This window comes from Cryptomeria japonica, chromosome 3 (genome assembly GCF_030272615.1).
Source record: "Cryptomeria japonica chromosome 3, Sugi_1.0, whole genome shotgun sequence".
NCBI classification, from domain to species: domain Eukaryota; kingdom Viridiplantae; phylum Streptophyta; class Pinopsida; order Cupressales; family Cupressaceae; genus Cryptomeria; species Cryptomeria japonica.
The window spans coordinates 528,311,002-528,330,224 of record NC_081407.1 but is presented as its reverse complement, the minus strand read 5'-3'; positions in this window follow the sequence as shown (position 1 = coordinate 528,330,224).

The window sequence follows — 19,223 nt, the reverse complement described above, 5'->3', positions numbered from 1 at the left end:
CATATAAATAGTAACATTTAGATAGGAATGCCAACACTCATTTCCTCCTCATCCTCAATCTTCTTAGTTAGTCTCATCACAATGGATTGCGTCTCATTCTTCAAAGTAGAATTCTCTCTCTCAAGTTTATTAACCTCATCAGCTTTGTCCTGGTATTCCATGATCTCATCTTCTTTCTCATTCAACTTGTCCATTAATTCCTTCCTCTTTTCTCTGCAGATACTTTCTTGTTCCTTCAGTTCACTAATGAATTTATCAGATGTATTCAGATTCTTCTTCAAGGTACAAACCTCACTTCTAGCAGCATCAAGATCCTCAAGTGAAAAAAAATACAAAATGACAAAACACATTAGAACATGAAATGCTTGTTTGATTTAAATGTTTATACATTTTTTTTATTATTAAAGATCACTTATAATTTGATATATAGATGCACATCATACAAATTTTGTACACTTTTAAAATACTCCTTTTCTTATGGAGATCCCCTTAATTGGCATAATCTTCGCCGAGTTATTGTGAGTTCAAATGTCATCACCCTAGTCCATGTTTTCCTTTTGTAATTTGCACCTCATAACCCTTCTCCATATCTTGCATTTAATAAGAACAAAACATTAACCTCCTTTAAAATAATTAATTTTAATCCCTTAAGATAATTTCATTATGAAGGATTAATTTCACTCAAAAATATATTTGCAAAAAATTCAATCACCTAAATATTAAACACCAAAAAATAAAAATTGATTGATAATTTGTATTTCATATATTAAAAAAAAGAAAAGATTACATCCAAATTTTTAATAATTTTCCTTCAAAATGAACATAAAATCAGTCATTTGAAATTCTATTATCATGTCCTAGCTATCTACTATCAACATCTATCCATAGTGTGTTGTACAAACATAACCGAAAAGAGGGCCTTAGCCCGCTATCTAACTTACCTTTACTACCACCTTTCCTTTGTCATCCAGTTCTTTAGTTGGAGTTGCATTTGGACTCACAATCTCTAGTTCACAATGGTTTCCCGATGACTCCCCTCATAGCTGAGTGCGGATGCGTCTCGTCCTCTTCGGCTTAGCTGGTCACCCACATCTATGCTTTGGACGGGCCTCCTGCTTATTTAGTGCTCGATACTCATTATAGGGACTCCATTTCACCTTCTCTAGTCTAACCTCCCTCTCCTCCACTCCATCAATGAAAAATTTCACCCCCTGCATCCCAACCTGGGCCAACATTCTTCTCACCTCCTTGTTACAATTTTCCCTCCCAATTAAGAATGGATGTAGGGGAGGGGTATGTTCACTGACATGTAACCAAACTCCTCCTGGACACACCAAACCATTCATATCCCAAGCCCTCGCCATCAAGCTATCCGAACCTTGCAACCATTCCTTCCTTACACATCGCGTCATGATTCTCCACACACTGTCCTTCAGTTCTAATTCAAAGCACCACGCCAGGAATAGAGAAACGATGTTTACGTTTGTTTGGTACTTTAACTCTGCATTGAGAAACTCGTCTCCTAGCACTATCTTCACCCGCATAATGAATGTCTTGTCGTCGAACACGAAGATACAATGCAAGCCTCTTATCCGTTATCATTCCCCAGAATGCAACCTGTTGCTTGGTTGACCTCAACAAAAAATTGTCTTCCATTTTTCCTCTCCTCTGTTTTCTCTGCTCACCAATCTTCTTAGACACACCAAATTTGGAGATGGATGGGAATAATTTCGTTCGTTATCCTTATGGCCTTTAAAGCCGCTCCCCACTTGCCATCCTTTCCAATTAATTTTGGTAACTTTCATGGCAAAAACTGATCTCGACCATACGGAGATCTTGGGCTTCGAACCTCCCATTGGTGAGTTGGCTTGGATCTATTACTTGGTAGCACGTCGCCTATTTTCCCTCCAGTGATTTCATCTGCACATTCCCCCTGCCACGTCCTCCAATAGTACCCTAGATTATGCATCTGACAAATCTCCCTCGAATCCTCTCAAATTATCCGCTTACTCAAACTCCAAGCCTCATTATGATTATTCATGTAATAGCTTATCTTCCGAGTCCATCATTAATGATTGTGATGAGTAAAAAAATCTTGTAGTCAATGCAATTCAAATTCTCACTCCCTAGCAAGATGCCATTTGTCCTGGTTTCTTTCCCTTCTAACATGAGATATTTTGGATTTTGGAAATTCCTTGAGATATCTATTGATGACATGTACCATCTTGTTAAACTATCAGTGTATCACACTCCCTTTTGCAATTATCTGAATTATAATTTTGAGTCTCCTTCTAGATGCAGATTCTTCACCCCCATTCTCCTCATCATTTGAATAGTGAGGAAAGTTGCATTCACTTCTGCGATGTTCTTGGTTGTCATTCCTAAGCCTTGGCAACAAGTTGCCAGTATGACTCCAAAGTGATCCCTGACAATGCATCCGGCCCCAACTTGTCTCGGGTTGCCTCGTGCAGCTCCATCAAAGTTTATTTTAATCCAATCTATCTCATGTGGTATCCATTGTCCTAGAGGTCTTGTAATCGGATTAGGATCAACCCTAGAAGGCCCATTAATGGGCCTAACAACTTAAAAATTTTAATTTCTAGGAACCATGTCCCTTAATTTATTAATGTAATCCCTTAAGATAATTAATTTTAATCCCTTAATATAACCTCCTTTAAATTAATTAATTTTCCATCAATATAATCCCCTTTAAAATAATTAATTTTAATCCCTTAAGATAATTTCATTACAGAGGATTAATTTCACTCAAAAATATATTTGAAAAAAATTCAATCACCTGAATGTTAACCAACTTCAATTTTAATTTCTTGGAGCCATGTCCCTTAAAATGAATATTCTATCAATATTTATTTTTAAAATTAGATTTGGGATTCTAATTTACAAGACTACAAACAAAGATTCAATGTTGAACTACAACTTGTATATTCATTTCGTATTGTGGCACTTCGTTTACTCTGTAGTTGAACTTGTTGACATTTTGATTTCCTTGGACGTCATCATGTGGGCTTGACTTATAACTATAAATTATTTCATAACAATTCTAATTGTTGACCACCAATTACAAGAGTTCAAATTTGGCTTAGTATCAATTGTTCCTCCCTTTGCATGCCAGCTCTTGGTATCAAATTGCAGTTCATGATTTTTTTTCAAATGAGACATGACACATTGGGTAATGCTAAGAGATGTAGAAACCTATTTTTTTTTAGTTTTAATAAAAGAGTTCCATTAATAGTTTGAAGGAACTTTAAAATGATTCTAACTAGAAAAAAATTAACATTTAGGCCAAATTTTGTAAACACCCCAAAAGTAGGGCACATGTTCTTCAAAAAGTTGAACATTCACAATGAAAAATCAAAATTTTCAAAGAAAAATATCATCAAAGTGCTTGAAGTGGAGATAAAAACAATATTAATAGACTAAGGGTAATTGGAAAGGTAAAAAATGTAAAATATCGAAGTGAATTAGTAATCTAGTTTGTAAATTTGCCCATTTTAGACTTTGGGGAATCATTATAATTTGCAACTTCACAAATGAATAGTCTCCAATGAATATGAACGGTTTGAAACATTTAAATCTAAGTTAGTAAACTTTGAAGGAGTAAAAATAGAATGACCCCAAAAGCTTTCCAAGCATTTGCAACTATGAAAATTTCACTTTTGGAAGAGTAGATGACAAGATAAAACACAAAGTGAAAAACCCCTAGCCTTATGAAATTAAAGAAATCTAATAGAATGCAAGTGTCCCCAAAATTTTGAACTTTAGGTGTGTATAAACTCAAACAAGACTATTCACAAAAAAATTATAGGCCACAAAGAACAAACAAAGTTTTTCTATCCCACAATATTACTAATCTCATGCCATCCAAATGTCCCATTGACCATGGAATCATAAATCTCAAATTCCTCAAATCACTCAAATCCATTAAATTCACCATCCATAAACATCAAAAATCCCTTCCCCATCCATGTGTGCAATTCAAAGAGTCCCTCTATACACTAATTGCTAGCACAAAACACCACTCCGCACTTATGTCATCCAAATGATTCTAGCTATGTCAAAGATTGCTCCAAAGCATTGCCCACATGTCGTCATTTGAATCAAGATCCATGAATTCCAACTAATCCCTTTCATGATCCCTTATAATCTCAAGGTCCAATCATACCTATTGAAAACACCATGGACCACAATTCTATCATCTTGGTTCCTCCATATTTATCTAATCCCTTTTTTTCACCATCAAATAAACTATCACCACCACTACTACATACCATCTTAAAGTGGATTTACATCTTATTTCTAAAACATCAAGTATCATATTGGAAATTGGTTTTGTCAAACTATGCATTATCAAGGCAAAGTTTTAGGCCTTCATGATCAAGGCATTTTAAAACCCATCCAAATGAAAGTAAATCCAAGACTTCAAGGCCTGAACTATATATCTCATGACAAAGACATTAGTGACTCCACTAAGACAGAAACTTCTTCCAACATAATTGAATTCTGCATTGGAATTATAAGACTATCCTCCTTCAAAGCACTATAAGTTGAGGTTGTGGCCTAATGTATCATTGAAAGCATGTAAGCTAATTGATGTAATTCTTTCTTATGAATATAGATTTCATTGTATCCTTGTTTTCTTCAATTTGTCAAATTGTTGAGGGATCTTCTAGCTACATGGTGATTCAATCCTTTATTGGACCTTCGACTGACCACATCAAATTAGACTAATTTTATAGTCATGGATGAATATTGAAAACAACATTATTAGAGACTTGTTTTATAGTCATAGATGAATATTGAATACAACTTTCTTAGGCATGTAGGTGTCCTAGATGAATTTGATGCAAATTAAGATTCCTTTTAGTGCTTCAAAGAAAGTGCTCCTAGAGCGCTTCTCCTTGTAATGTGTACTATTTCAAGTTGATGCTTAAATATGAATTAATGCACATTGAATGACTTTAATACCAATATACATTAATAAATTGTGTAAATTTGTACTAATTTGGCTTATATAAGCTAGTGAAAAAAGGTTGGTGTTAACAAAATTTGAATCTTAGGGATCAATTTTCATAGTATGGAGTAACCCGACATGCCACAAAATGACCCAAGTAGGCATAAATATGAAGATGAAGAATAAACATATGAAATGGTTGTAATCCTAGGCATAGAAATGACAAATATATAAAGGTAATTGCAAGTACAGATGAAATGGGACTTTATTTGTGAAAAAATTGTTAATAGTGATAAGATGAAGGATCAAAGAGTGAGTCCAACTCAATGCAATAGTGCAATAATTGTTAATATGTAATTATTTTAAAACAATTCATAAAAATAAGTCCAAAACTAAATAAAGATTGGAACAAGTATACAAATTTTATCATAAAATTGGTCCAAAACGTAAAGAAAAAGGGTATTGACCATGAGCATAAATTTTTTTCATTACAATTATTAGACAAAAGACACTCTAATTAAAACTACTTGAAAACATAAAGAAAAGGTATGAGCATGAGCATGCAAGTTTTATGATTATAATTATTACAGAAAAGACACTCTAATTAAAACTAGCCCAAAATATAAAGAAAAAGGGCATGGCATGAGTGCCTTAGACAAAAGACACTCTAATTAAATCTAGCCCAAAACATAAAGAAAAAGGGTATGGGCATAAGTACAAAAAAATTACCATTACAATAATGAGACAAAGGACACTAATTAAAATTAAAACTAACCCAAAACATAAAGAAAAAAGACATGAACATGAATATACAATTTTTACCCTTCCAATTATACATAAAGAACACTCTAATTAAAACTTATCAAAACATAAAAGAAACACACACACACACACACATAGGAAATTTATATGATTTTTTTCAAATCTTGGATAAACCTAAAAATCAATGATCCCTCAAGGATCAAGTCTTAGAAAAAGAAAACTTAAATCAAATCCATTCCTGTAAACATCATTCTATGATCGACAAATTCAACAATAAACCAAGTATCCACAATCCAAATGTGAGAGTGTGATCTTTGAAGGAACTAAATACAAGTGAAAGATATTTTTTTAAAATAAATACCTTACCACACAAGATACCTTGCCAGCTACAAAGTGAAAGTGGCCTAAATAACATGCCAAATCCATCAACATATAGTGAATTAAATGTATAGAATTATGTGGAAAAAATAATTGAGGTTGAAAACACGTCAAGAAGAAACTAATGGACACAAAATTTGGTGAGTTGTGTAGACACCTAAAAATGTCTCATTGATCATGTACTAATTATTCGTCTAATTATTTAAATAATTCTTTAATTATTTAATTAAGTTAATTAATCTATTTCTTCTAATTTCATATTTCCTCATAATCTTTCTAATTATTCTATTTCTATTTCTATCATCATTTAATAATTTTAATCATTTTCTAATATTAATTAAATATTTATTATTTAATTAATTATGATTAATTCCCTAATTTAAATAATCTTTATTATTTAAATAAATTAATTCTCAATTTCTATTTCCTATTCTATCATCATTTAATCATTTTAATCATTTTCTAAATATTAATTAAATATTTATTATTTAATTAATTATGATTAATTCCCCAATTTTAATAATTTTAATTATTTAAATAAATTAATTCTCAATTTCTATTTCCTATTCTATCATCATTTCATCATTTAATCATTTTCTAATATTAATTAAATATTTATTATTTAATTAATTCTAATTAATTTCCCAATATAAATAATTTTTATTATTTAAATAATTAATTCTCAATTTCTATCTCTAATCATCTAATCATTAACTCTCTTCTAAATATTAATTAAATATTTATTATTTAATTAATTGTGATTTAATCCTTTAAATTAAATAGTCTTTATTATTTAATTAAATTCCGTTTCTAAATAATTAAATAGTTTCTTTAAATTATTTAATTAGCTAATTAATTCTTCCAATTCCAAATCCCCAAATTCTAATTTCATTTAATTTCATATTCTTCTAATTTCTTCCAAATTTCAAATACATGTGCATGATTTCAAAAACCAAATTGAAAATCAAAGTCAAGTTCTAAATATATTCAAATGCTAAATTGAATTAATAAATTCAATTATTTGAATAATATCTCATGCAAGGATTAAATTAATAATTTAAATCTAAATGCAAGCACATGCTAAATTAATTAATTAAATCATTTATCTCTCCAACTTCTATTTCCATCCTTCAGTTAGCTTTTTCTAAATTTAGCTCTTTGTGTCACCCTCTTTATTTCCTCCAATCATTCTTTTTCTTACTTCAGTTAACTCTTTCATCAATCAGTTGACTCAGTTAATCTATTCAATCTATTGAGTTTCACTCCTGCAATCAGCAGTTCATCTATCAACTTGCATTTGAGCTTACCTGAGTTCACATCTCTTGATCATTTTGTTCCACCTTTCAATCAATCTTCTCCAATTTTCTATAAAATGAGCATCCATTCTCCATTTTCAACAATCACGAACTTCGAATCTTTGTGCCACTTGTAGGTTACCAGCGTAATATTTGAGAGCCATCATACCACGAAGAGAAGAAGAGCAATGGAAGCAATATGCACATCTTGGGAATAGGGAGTTTTATTTGAATTGTTTTCATTCTTAATTCCTGTTTTGCTTGATGATTGCATTATTTCATTGTCTAGTTTGTTAGGTTTGTTAATTAGACAGGGATTCGTGATTTCCCTGATGTTTCTAATTGATAGCTTTAAGATGAATTCTAGCATGCTTTACATTTTGGTGAACCCGACGTGAACTAACAGCAATTTAACCTTTTTTTTGTGTTTTGTTTGATTTTTGCAGATTGTGTGGATTTTTAAAAAAAAATTTCAAGTTGCACGAATTTTGAGAAAGGATTTTTCATCACACAATCGAGCTTACTTCATCACACAATTGCATAGACAGAATCACGCATTCGACCCTTCAGGGTCACACATTCGTCCAGACAAGGTCACGCAATCGCCTTGTCTTGATCACGCAATCACCCTTTCTGGGTCACGCATCCGCAAGGTTAATTGTTGTTTTATTTTTCTTCTGTCTGTTATTAATTCTGTATAATTCTATCTTAGATTTGGTTAATCAGGAATCAAAATTACTCTTTTATTTCAGGATTTGATTAACAAAGTTTATGGCAAGAAAAGTTCAGTTCAAAATTTCAAGTGCGAGAAGGACGAAACAACAAAGGAGGGAAGCTAAACGATATCAAAAATTTCTCCAAGCAGAAAAATTGATACAGGATTCAAAAGAACAACTGGCCTTAGACAGATATAATAGCCTAGTTCTTTCTTATACAGTTAAATATGATCTAATCAATATTGAATGGATGATGAGGGATTTGGCTAGGGCTTCACAATTGGTTCCACAGGTTCCTGATTGGGCTTAGTTTTCTTGTATTTTTCTAATTTTTTTTGTTGTCTGCATTCTGTCACGCAATCCACCTGTTAGTGCTACGCAATCGAGCAGATAAAGTCACGCATTCGCTTTGTCAGATTTATGCATTCACTCTATCAGATTCATGCATTCGCTCAGTATCACGCAATCGCTCAGGTAGTATTACGCAATCGCCTCTGTCAAGTTCTCAGTTTCTGTTTTCTATTGGTTTATTTTGCTACTAATCTTCTATTTATAGCCTGTGGTGGATTCACAAAGAGGATTAGATTAGTAATTTTTCATGCACATCTCACAATAGTTAAAATTGACATGCATGGATAAATCTCACACTTCAATTTTTAGTGCTTAAAATCAACAACAGTTAAAATTGACATGCATGGATAAATCTCACACCTCAATTTTTGATGCATAAAATCAACAACAGTTAAAATTGACATGCATGGATAATCTCACACTTCATTGTTGGTGCTTAAAATGAACATGGGCTAAAATTGACATGCGTGTATCTCACACTTGGTTTTTGTTGCTTAAAAATCAAACAAATGGTTAAAATTGACATGTATGCCTTCATTCTTGGATTTGGTGTTTAAAATTGACATGCACATGCGGATCTAACACCTAAATTTGGGCTATAAAAAGAACATGAATCGGGCTGCATTAGATTAAATCATTTTTTATTTTCTTAAAGGAAAAGAACTTTTCATTGTGTCTGGGGTGGACCTACTATTGCACTAACTGACTTTCTACCTGCCATCGGGCTTAAGGGAGAAAGAAGGAAGGTGACAATGACATCCAAATTTTATTTTATTTTACGTAGTGAGGGGTATCTTTGACTGGGGATTTCATCACCCCACAGAGGTACTTCGAATTGGGATGCGTTGGGGATATCATCTCTCCCAGCGTACTCTCGAGCGGGTTTTTCGAGCCGCTATATAAATATATTGGTCAGGCGGCTAGAGTGTTGAGTGAATTCGACATATGTGGGGGCCTTCCCTGCACCAATAAGCTCAACTAAAGCCTTAAGTGGCTTGCTCTGAGAATCTGTCGTTGGATCGAGATCCCTCGAAACCTAATACTAAGAACCAAATTAGTCGCCAAAAATCCTACGTTCAGTGGTTCCGGGAGTGCGGATCGTACCCCATAGATACCCTTCATGTACCTTACATTATGAGACAGAAATCCCTCGGTGATAAGATCTTCGGATCTTCGGGGTAAGAGAGACTAGCATGCCCGAGAAGTGTGTGCCATGGAGTGGAGCCAGTGCTGCCAGACTCCCTATCTTTCCATCTTGTTTCGGTATTTTGCTGTGGGGCCTCACTGAATGGTGTCCAATATCCAGCCTAAGACTATTTTCCGTGCTTTTTTATGTATCGTTGTGATAGACCAGTATTGAGTCAGTCCCTTGGGCTATTTCAGGCCCTATCCTATGTATCTCTGAATTTTTTGAGATTGTATGAAAATTGAGTCAGTCAGCTATACATACCTGCCAACCACTGTTCTCAGATTTGGAAAACTGCAAAACATTGTCTTACACGCAAAGTTACCAAAAACAAAGTCCATTTTGAAATTGATTCTCAAAACGTCCTTACATACTTGTGATCTTAGGCATAGTCCCATTTTATGTCCTCATTATCATCCTAATTCTTTTTGCATAGTCTCATTTTATGTCCTCATTATCGTCCTAAGTCTTTTTGCATAGTCCCATGTTATGTCCTCATTATCATCCTAAGTCTTTTGCATAGTCCCATCTTTATGTCCTCATTATCGCCCTAAGTTTTTGCATTATTGTCCTCATATACATCTGCACCTAGACCTCATATACATCTAGGTCCATTATCATTTATAAGTCCATAGCATGTGCCTTCATGGGTCTCCCAGGTGATGGCTTGCTCCCCTTCGAGCAACCTAATCTAGTTCCAAACGGTGGTCAACGAGATATCATTGATGGTCTAGCTAACTTAGCTTGGGATTTAAGAAGAAGCGCACCCCAATATATGGGAGTTATATATGAGATAGATATTGAGTCTATGATTTCCCGTAAGATTGATAGAGAGATTGAGGCCGAACAACTTCGTCAACAAATGGAAAGACTTGCATTAGAGAAAGCTAGAAAGGCTAAAAAGGTCTCACATCAAAATCCTCAATAGAGAGTCTAGTATAGTATTGCATACCTCATATTTATATCTACTGTCTAGTGTTAGTTCATCGTCTTGCATAAAACCATCATCATATAGGACATTTTTAGATGCCCGTCACAAGGTCCCAGAAAGCAAAAGGAATAATGGACTCGAACAACACACAGTCTATAAACCCTACTTGGAACATGGACATGTCAACAAGTCAACACTCAGGTACACAGACAATGTCCACCATAAATGAATTACAACAACATCTGACAAAGGAAGAAATTGAGTCCGCACAGCAAGACCCGCATGTCCTCATGATCCTAGATGCACTTATACATAGTGATAGGGACAAGTATCTTTTGCTGTTAATACAAAATGGGGCAAAATTACTTGAGGATTTTGATGTCACAAAGATTTTACCACCAGAAAAAAACTTTAGGTCAAGATAACAATCAAACATTACCCTTGACGCAAATACAAGCAACGACCTCTAGTCTTCCTCAAAACGTACCTCTTCCAACAAATGTCAACACAAGTGCAAACTTTCAAACAAGTGTGACATCTTCAGTGATCAATGCTAGTATACCATCACAGAGCCTACCGATAATGTCAAGTATCTCAACACCTATTCAAATGCAAGCGACAAGTGTAAACCAACCTCCAATTTCGTATTCTACGGGATCCACATATGGTTATCAAAATCCAAACCCAGGTACTACCAATACAACAGGTACAAGTCAACCAAACATGGGTTCACATATCGCCTATTTTACAGTACCTACGGGAACACACAACACACAAAGTTATAATCTTGGTACATTCCAACAACCTCCTAGTTATGCAACCACGAATCCTTTTGTTGGACATACAAACACACAAGGTATACCTTTGACATCAACCGATATTTTGACACAACAAATACAGAGTTTGCAACAACAGATGACGACCATGCAAACTGGTACCGACAAAAAGAGCTACACAATGCAGGACTTACGTCCTTATCCATTTGATCACACAGTATACATGCCACCTTTCCCACAACACTTTGAAACACCCAAATTTGATAGATACCGAGGGAAGGGTGATCCTAGAGATCATATTAGAGAATTTTTCATGACATGTATAGAAGTTGCCTCGGAAGATACTTATCTAATGAGACTATTCCCTAAAGTCTAGGAGGTCCGGCTTTAGAGTGGTTTTCACATCTACCACCAACCATCACATCATGGGGAGAATTAGCTGAACAATTTATTGCAAACTTCTCGCACAACATTGACACCCCAATTACTTTGATGGTTTTATGTGCAGCTAAGCAATATGAGAATGAAACATTTGCATCCTTCATACAACAATGGAGGGCTCTCTACAGAAGATGCAAGACAGTTATCCCAGAAATAGAGCAAGTGGATATGTTTACAGAAAACCTGATTCCAAAGATTAAGTATCCAATACAAATGCAGCGCCTTACCACATTCAAACAAATCACAGAAAAATCTCTCAAATGTCAGAAGGGCTTGATAGAACAAGGTCTTATTAAGTATGGCAACACAAACAATAGTGACAAATCTAAGTTTTGGTCAAAAAACAAAAACATGACCAATGATGGTGTTGTAGACGCTAGAACTATAAATAGAACCCAACCTGTTTTATCATTTGGAATGAGTCAGTCAACAAATCCACATACTGGGAATAACACCAATGTAAATGCTATGCAAAATACGAACACAAGATACCCCAGGGTAAACACTCCAAGAAGAAATTACACACCTTTAGGAGAACCTATTGAATCGGCGCTCAAAAAGTTAATACAGACAAACATGATCACTCTACCTGAGGTAAGAGTATATGAACCAGGTCCGTTCAAACCTACATGGTGGAATGACAATGATTTCTACGATTATCATAGGACTAAAGGCCACAAAATGGCAAGTTGCTACAAACTAAAAAACTTGGTCCAAGATATGATAGACCAAGGGGACATCACAATTGATACAGATAAGACCTCAGCAAACACAAATCATACGATTTTTAAGGATCCGTTTGTCAAGCATGACAAGGGAAAAGCAACTACATCAGGTACCCAAGACAACATGGCTAACTACATGAAAGTCTCCTATGACTACACTATTCATGCCATTAGTTTAGGAGATACGACAAACAAAGATTCACAAGAAACATCTTATCAGGAAGACCAATATCAAGACACTCATAAAGATGACAACCAAATTTTCATGATATCCGAAGGACCAAAGTACGATGAGGATACAAATATTTGTCTCCAAGACTGGGGGCAGGATCAACCATCTCACTTAGATTGGTTTGAAGATGGACTCATTGAACATATTATGAATGCCAAACATACACATTAGGATTATGAAGAAGGATTTAATATAAATCTAGATAAAACAGCTTATGATACCAATGATACAATTGCTACAATCACAATTACTCCCAGAGACAGAGACTGTGCAATCGTTACTCGAAGGTCAAAGGTAACCTTACAAGGGATACCACAAAATCATCCACCAGCAGTAGGGACTTACAATGTAGTTGACCAGCTTAAGATAACTCTGGCACAAATATCCTTATTCGAACTACTACGTATTTCACCCAATCATAGAGCTATAATGGACAAAGCACTCCAAGATTCGGTAGTAGACAGAGATATAGATGAACATGCCTTCTAGTCTATGGTAGGAAATCTGACACAAGGTACACATATTGCATTTACAGAGAAAGATATTCCTAGTGATAAAATGCTTCATAATGACCCACTACATCTGGAAGCTTACATTCACAAGAAAAGGATCAGAAGACTACTTATAGATGGGGGAGCCGATCTGAACATTTGTACATTAAAGCTAGTCAAAACATTAGGATATTCTGAACTTCACATTGATTCCTCCAAAAGGATAAACATCAAGGCTTACGATGATGAAGAACATCCATCTAAAGGCATTGTAACATTACCTGTACAAGTAGGACCAATAATGACAGAGGTCACTTTTCAAGTCTTGGACAGAGAGCTGGGATATAACATGTTATTGGGCCACCCATGGATCCACACCATGCAAGCAGTACCATCCACATTTCATCAGTGTGTCAAATTCCCATACAATGGTATCGAAATTACCATAAAGGGTGATCCAAATCCGTTCCAACATTGTAATTATCTAAAAGACAGTGTAGATAATCAGGTACCTATCAATCAAGCTGCACCTCTCACTACACAGTTGGAAATGTTAAAGATCACAGAAACACAAAAAGATATGCCTATGACATCCTCCTTACAAATAAAAGATATGGGTTGTGGAGAGTACTCTATTGCAAACACTTCAAATGGGAAACAATTATCTCTTTCTCCTAAGTCCTTTGGGAAACCTCATACTACAGTACAAAAGAAAGACAAAGGAAAAGAAATTGTCAGATACTCAGACTCATGCTCTTTCATTAGATGGGGAGACTTAGAGGAAGAATCCTTGAATGAAGATGTTAACCATTGGATATATAGAGAAGAAGATCATATGACAATACCCAGAATACATACAGATCAGTGTGGCAATGGATTCAAAATACTCCAAAGACATGGATATGATGGTACCACAGGCTTGGGGTTACAAAAACAAGGAAGACTAGAACCTGTTGTTCCTAATGATAATCCAAGAAATCAAGGATTGGGATACAAGCATGTATGACATATCACACAAGCCAAACAGCGTACCCTTGATATACTAAATCAACCAGAAAACCATCAGATTACATATCACAAAGGAATTTGTCCACACAGGCTCTTCCATCTTCATCTCAATCAGGCAATCAGGTACCTACATCACCTAGCACAGAATCAGATGGGGAAGACATGAGACAACTCTTGCAAGAACCTACTACAGAGTTACAAAATGATGCAGTTATTGACACAATAGTACAAGCTAATGTGGCAACAGATGCAGGATTACCCCCACCACCTAAATCCCACCCATGGTTATTGTCACTACTTCTACCAAGAGAGGCAACTCAGGCTCAACCTAACGAAACAGATGAGGAAAGATTGCAAAGGCTTATACTTGGCTTAAGAAGAGTCACTAATGTACAAAGAAGACCAGTCAATATACAACGGAATCAGGGACAGGAACAAGAAGAAATAAGTGATGATAGCCCATATGATGAAACATATATTGACTATGAGACAAGTTCTCATGACTATGAATTCTTATCACTCCATGATTCTACCCCACTAGAAAGTGTAATATCAAACAATCAAGTCTTCATGTTATCAGACTCTACCACAGAAGAGAATAATGATTTACCCCTAGTACATTCACACTTGATTGATTGGGGGCAAGAAGGAAAACCAACGCTGGATTGGTTTGAAAACGACAAAGCAATTTCAGAATTTCTAGGAGTTAGAGAAGGATTTCCGCAAGGTGATCATAAAGCAGGGTTTGCTATAGACCTAAATAGAATGACATACTTTGGAGAAGAAAGTTCTTCTCAAACAGAAGATAACAATCAAAATACCCATAATGACAAAAGTGATTTGGGTAATCTTCCTATGGAAAGAGAAAGTTCAACATTACTTATAGAGGAAACAGAAGAAGTAAACATAGCAGAAGGGGAAGTTGTACTTAACATCCATCTGGCAAAATCATTGAGCAAAGAAGAAAAAGACAGATTCATCCATTTTTTCAAACAACGACCTATCAACTTTGCTTGGTCCTATTCAGACATGTCGGGCTTAGATTCTGAATTAGTGTTGCATCATTTACCATTGACACCAGGAGTTAAACCTTACAAGCAAAAATTGAGAAAAATGCATCCAAGTATCGCATTACTAGTTAAAAAATAATTACAAAAGTTGCTAGAAGTAGGTTTTATTAGACCTATTGACTACACGGAATGGATATCAAACCTGGTACCTGTGACTAAGCCCACGGGAGGCATCAGAATCTATATCGATTTTCGAGATCTAAATAAAGCTTGCCCTAAGGATGACTTCCGGCTACCTAATATCGACATGATAGTTGACCTAACAGCTGGAAATGAGATGTTATCCTTAATGGATGGTTTTTCAGGATACAACCAGATTAAAATTGCACCAGAAGATCAACATAAAATGACCTTTACATGCCCATGGGGAACGTACTGCTAGAATGTGATACCATTTGGTCTTAAAAATGCTAGCGCAACATACCAGAGAGCCATGACAACATTATTTCATGACATGATCCATAACATAATGGAAGATTATGTGGATGACATATTGGCTAAATCACAAACCAAAGAAGGTCACCTTGCAGTTCTTACACAGATATTTGATCGGTTCGAGCAATATAATGTCAGATTAAACCCAAAGAAATGTGTGTTTGGCGTAACAACAGGTAAACTATTAGGGTTTATAGTATCAAACAGAGGAATTGAAATAGACCCTGCCAGGGTCAAGGCAATCATTGATATGCAATCTCCATCAACACTTAAACAACTCAGAGGGTTACAAGGGAGATTGCAATCCATAAGAAGATTCATAGCACAATTGGTAGATAAGTGCCACCCATTCCAGCATTTACTCAGGAAAGGAGTTATTTTTAAATGGACAGAACAATGCCAGGAAGCTTTCCAAGCTCTAAAAGAGTATCTTTTGAACACACCAGTGTTAATATCCCCTATTCTAGGACAACCTCTATTGTTATACATATCAGCAACAAACTCAGCTCTGGGAGCTCTATTGGCACAACATGACAAAAATAGAAAAGCAAGAGCCATTTATTATATAAGTAGGACTCTGATCGGCTATGAGCTTAATTACATCCCCATAGAGAGAGCTTACTTAGCAGTAATCTTTGCATCCCAAAAGCTCAGACACTACATGTTGAGTCATAAGGTACAACTCATTGTATGGTTTGACCCACTCAAATACCTATTGAGCAGAGCAACATTGACCGGGCGATTGGCTCAGTGGGTTATGATCTTGAGCGAGTTTGATATAGAATACATAGACAGGAAAGCTATCAAAGGACAAATCATAGCAGATCAATTAGCAGAGGCTCCTATACAAGACACTCACCCATTGCTGATAGACTTTCCAAACGAATCCGTGTTTACACTAACTACCTCAATAATGTGGAAGTTGTACTTTGATGGATCATATACAAATCACGGATCCAAAGCAGGTATTGTCTTCATTACTCCTCAAGGGGATGTTATACCTAAGTCATTTAGGATCAATTTCCCATGCACCAACAATATGGTAGAATATGAAGCTCTCCTCATAGGACTTCGTACAACTGTGCAATGAAAAATACAAGAATTACAGGTCTATGGTGATTTGTAGTTGATTGTGAACCAGGTCAATGATGATTACAATACGAAGGATGACAAACTCATGCCTTATAAGAAGTTGGTCAAAGATTACAAGGAGCACTTTAGCAAAATCACCTTCGAACAAATCCCTAGAATACAAAACAAGGTAGCAGATGCAATGGCAGCAATAGGGTCTCTTCTGAATATGCCTACTAATGAAACTCAGTTTGAGTTTATCATAGAACAGTTAATGCTACCTGCATATGAGACCCCCCTATCAAACTATGTATGTGCAATTGTGGGACCAGAATCACCTTGGTACAATGAAATATATACATATTTGAATACCCAATACATGTCACCAGATCTGTCCAGAAATCAAAAGAAGACATTTATTCATCAAGCATCTAGATACACCATCATAGCTGATACTCTATATAGAAAGGGTTTTGATGGAACTCTTCTCCGATGTCTGGATGAGAATGAAGCACACCTTGCTTTAAAAGAAGTCCATGATGGAATCTGTGGGGCTCACCAAAGCGGTCCGCCATTGTCAAAGAAACTACTAAGAATCGGGTATTACTGGCCAACCATGGAAAAAGATGCTTACAAGTATGTACAGAAGTGTAAACAATGACAAATGCATGGAGACCTTATTCATGCACCAGAACAAGATCTTCAACCCATCACATCACCATGGCCATTTTCACAATGGGGATTAGATCTTGTAGGTAGAATCAACCCTACTTCGTCCAACGGGCACAAGTTTATCTTGACAGCCACTGAATACTTTACAAAATGGGCTAAGACAATTCCTTTAACATACACTACGGGAAAGCAGATATCAAAATTTATGCTCAACTACATTATATGTAGATACGGAGTTCCAATGTGCTTTGTTACAGATAACGGGCGTCCATTTAAAAACCAGGAAGTGAAAGAATTGTGTGACAAATTTCACATACAACAGAGATTTGCCACGCCATATTATCCATAAAGTAATGGACAAGCAGAGGCTACAAATAAAACAATATTGAAAATTCTTAAGAAAGTAGTCACTAACACAGGACCGGACTGGCATCTCCAGCTAAATCCCGCTCTCTGGGCTTACTAGAAACAGGAGTGCGCACCCCTACAGGAGCAACACCATATTTGTTGGTCTATGGTACAGAAGCGATACTCCCCATTGAAATAGAAATACCGTCTCTAAGAGTATCCTTACAAAACATTATATCAGAAGAAGACTACAGGGTAGCAAGGTTGCAAGAACTAGAAACCCTTGATGAAAAATGACAAACAACATTCAATCATTTACAAGGATATCAAAATAGACTGAGGTGGAGCTATAATAAAAGGGTCCACCCACGAACCTTTCAAGTGGGGGATCTAGTACTTAAAGAGAATCAAAGGAACTTAGCAGAATGAGAAAGGCCAGGGAAATTCGAACCTAATTGGCTAGGTCCTTTCATTATAACAAGGGTCATAGGCAATGGTGCCTATCATTTGGCTACCTTGGACGGAAATCCAATCTTTGACCCTATGAAGAACATGCATCTTAAGTGGTATTACACCTAAGGGCTGTGTAGTTTAGGTTTTACTTTCCGCATTGCATATCATATCATTTAAAACACTACATTACATATAGTTTCTTTCCAAGCACCATCATATTTAGAAGTCACATTCGCATAATTTCTGCATTTTCATATAGAAGCATCAAATAAAACAAGGCATTTGTTCGAGTTTATCATTCGTTTTGCATCCTGAAAAGAAAACAAGGGTCATCGCCTTTCTTAGATATTCAGACATGAAGTCTTTGGGGTTCTAAAGTCAATCATTCTCAACATTACCCTGCGACAATGTTTTACTTATGGTTGGGTAGTGATTTCACTATTTGAGACTTGGTAACCCACAATCTATCAATTGTTATATCTTACACCTTAACAAGATCTCTAATTCATTCTAGACACCTAGTTGATCATATGACTAGTGAAAAATCTAAAATTCTACTTCAGTGCCACTGTAATTGTCACACCCAAGTAGGTTTTATTACTTACAAGTCAAGGCAAGAAAATAAAAATAAAAAGAGCAATGTCAAATATCCATCTAAAGGCAAAAAGAGCAATGATATATAACTGAAATATCATGTATACAAATACGATAAAAAGCTTGACTATGGGAACATGCTAGTAACTCCATCAGGGCTATGAACGCCTACTGGCAATGGAGCAATATTTGAGAAATTACAGTCTATAACCTCGTCAAAGCTCTCAAGGCTTGTTGGCAGCAAGGCTCTATTCGGGATGCTTTTGAAGTTAGAAAAACCATGTAGCTAGTCATATAGGATGCTATGGATCTTTAG